The sequence below is a fragment of the Liolophura sinensis genome, chromosome 8, assembly GCF_032854445.1.
Source record: "Liolophura sinensis isolate JHLJ2023 chromosome 8, CUHK_Ljap_v2, whole genome shotgun sequence".
Lineage (NCBI taxonomy): Eukaryota > Metazoa > Mollusca > Polyplacophora > Chitonida > Chitonidae > Liolophura > Liolophura sinensis.
The window spans coordinates 10,363,100-10,366,688 of record NC_088302.1 but is presented as its reverse complement, the minus strand read 5'-3'; positions in this window follow the sequence as shown (position 1 = coordinate 10,366,688).

Here is a 3,589-nt window from a genome sequence, read left to right as displayed (position 1 = left end):
GCTTTGATCGCAAATGTTCATAAAAAGCATCATATTGATGTAATAAACCTCGATGTTTATGCGCTCGCACGGGCGTTATCATCAGAAAGGTCGTCTATGCATCATGCCAAACCCTGCTCCATATAAGACAACAAATTGCTGTTCCGAAACTGGATGCTATTTCATACTAGTTGCACACATTATACGCTGTCTGTGTTATGATCACGTGACCCAGCATCATTAGTTCACTATACGACACTTTGCTGAGATATCGATAACGCCAAGATCGAAGCAACCCACCGATTGCAAAGGAAGATTGTTTTTGTTTGTTCATTTGCTAATCGCAGTAATTGATTTTAAAGAGGCGATTCCCGAGATGTAGGGCAAAATATCAATCAGCGCAAATTTATTCGAATTACACAATAGGTAGGTAACGTTGTCAAACTTTAAACGCATTTTAACACTATATATAGTGCAGATATGCGCAATGACCCTCAATGGGGTTGCTGTGAGTTCAAGTCCAGCTTATGTTGGCTTCCTCTCCGATCGTACGTGAGAAGGTCTATCAGCAAACTGCGCATGGTCGTGGGTTTCCCCCGGACTCTGCACGGCTTCCTCCCACCATAATGCTGCATGGCCGCCGTCGGGTAAGTGAAATATTCTTGAGTGTAAAACACCAATTAAATAAACAGTACACAAACTAGTCTGATATTTACCGAAAAGCAATAATTTGAACTATTCTTTGTAAATACAGAAAACTTGATTGGCTTGCGAATATGGATTTTTTGCCCCCCAAAATAATGTAATGATGCAGAGTACACGGTTGATAAGTCTTTTCTCTTTGCGTGTCTTGATTGCACATCGCTAGCTTAATTGCATAGAGCTTTGTTCTCGACGCAGCCGATCAAACCGTGGTCTTTTAGGTCTAAGGTTCAAATCCAGCTCTCGTGTCAAATCTGCAGTGGTGATCAGGAATCAATGGCGAATTATTAATTGTATTGTGTTCCCCTCACATGTAATTAACAGGAACATGAAAACAGCGCAAGTGCTCAGTCCCTCAGCAGGAAACAAATAGATATATACACTGAATGTGGATGGTCGTGGGTTTCCCCAGGGCTATATCCGATTTCGTCCCGCCATAATGCTGGGCGGTGTCGTATAGGTGAAATATTCTTGAGTACGGCGTAAAAGGCCAATCAAGTAACAAAATAATTTTAGCTTGTTGACTGGGCGGATGTTAACGGCACGCTCAAAAATATTTCTCTTACGCGATGGTGTTTGGCTTCATTGATGAAGGAAACCGAAATTCCCGAAGTAAACATTAACGGTTCTGAAGGTACGATGTCCACCATGCAGTATAAGTTTTTAAGGGCTCCATGTTTTCAAACTTAACCAGCGACACAATCATCTGAAAGAAGAATATGGAACCTTAAATCAGCTTAAGCTGCACATGTGATTAAACATTTTAATTACATATCAAATTGAAAATTCATTATTTATTTATTTGATCGTTACTTAACGCCGGTCTAAAATCTTTTCACTTATTGACTTCCATGTTACGTTAGTGGCATTACTTTGCTCTCTGAATTTCAATACAGGCTACAGTTAAACATTGAATCTTTATATACATTTACTTTACACGTAAGCGTGTCGTCGCTATTACAAGATAAATGTCTGGAATAAATGGCTAAACCGTATAAGACATGTCAATTTACCTCAGGGTTTTATTCTAACTGTTCATGTAAATGCGTATACAGTAGTAATTTGCACGCTTTAGTAAATCTGTAATAAATTTATACCTTGGCCTACAGTTGCGCTTGTTTGCCTGAAGAAGGCTTATTGGCTTACATGCACGTTGGTTGCGGCTTAATTGCCTTTTTATGCCGATGGATTTATTCATTTGTTTATTTGACTGGTGTTTTACGCCGTGCTCAAGAATATTTCACTTATATGACGGCGGCCAGCATTATGGTTGGAGGAAACCTGGCAGAGCACGGGTGAAACCTACGACCATCCGCAGGGTGCCGTCAGACCTTCCCGCGTACGGCTGGAGATGAAGCCAGCATGAGGTGAACTTTAACACACAGCGACCGCATTGGTGAGAGGCTCCTGGGTCATTACGCTGCGCTAAGGTGCTAACCAAATGAGTGTGCCGATGGAGGTCAATATATTGTGTGTGTAGCAGTATTATACTTTGCACATTTGCATACAAGGGCATGCAAGCTCATAAAGGGGGATAACATATTCGATGAATTCAGACAAAGGTAACGTGCTACATTGCCATCCAAACAGACTTGCAGAAGGTCATACTGGGATGCACGTTGACGTCCTGACTGCACATGACCTGCAGTTCACCCTTCAGCCTTTAAGACTGGTCAGTTACAGCGGTCAATTGACCAGCATATAATCTAAATCGTGCACGTGTACGCATGTCCATGACACCGTCACCCCCAAGGAGTAAGGCGGCTGTATATGCATGCTTCTAAGCATCATTTTCTCTCACGATCAAACGCGTATGTAGTAATTTGGTTTGTTACCACGTACCTGAATGCATTTATTCCGTATTGGGTACAGATTACTCAACTAGATCGACGAAAATGCAATTCGCCATCACTCAGGGATCGAATTTAACGGAAGATGTTTTTGAGGATTCAAATGTCTCGGCCTTTGTAATACAGTGCCAGGCGGCGAGAAAGTCAAGTAGAGATAGGTCCTCTACTGGCTTCGATAACCCAGGATAAGGAATGCACAGATTTGACATCACGGTCGGTCTCGTTTTGGGAATGGGTCTTGTGATTATTGACCTAGAACGTCCATATTGGTGGACGGCTGGTATACGAATGTCTGTATCGACGCATAGATCATGTTCTTGTTTACACCATGAACAACGTTAGTAAGCATAAGTTAAGGTACAAAACATTGATGATACAAATGACGTGTTAGAATAAAAAAAAAATCAAACTTATGTCAAAAGGACATCAATCTGGTGCTTGGTCGCGTACTTGACTCCAAATGTATGATGCACTATAAAAGCACAACGCAACGGTCATTTCGCGCGGTAGTAGATATGTCAGATGTTTTCTACACATTGCTTCAGTTATTTGATTGGTGTTTTACACCGTCCTCAAGAATGTGTTGTATTGTGAATGTTAGCAGGCCTTACACATAATCTGTTTTAATCTGGGAAGGAAACCGGATCCAGAAGAAACCAACGGCCATCCGCATCTCGCTTGAAGATATAACCGTGGACTTTTGAACTCACAGCCACCATGTTGCGCTAACACGTTAAGCTCTCGGCCACGGAGACCCCTTCTGCGTATCGGCTCATTTCTATTTCGATGAATGACATTCCACAAAAAAAATTTTCTTCATAACTTATATTGATTTAAGTTACATCTTCAACGTCGAACAAATATTTCACGTATATACGTGTTGTAGGTTCATGGAAGGACTAAGGTCCTGAAGTAAAGCAGTTGCCTTACGGGATTTTGATTTAAACACCTGAAAAGTTAGTCGCCTTCGGGAGAACAACACAGGCACTGTGAACGTGGGTGCTTAACTATGATAAACAGCCCCAAACGTCGCTTCAAACAATAAAACGAAGTGCAGG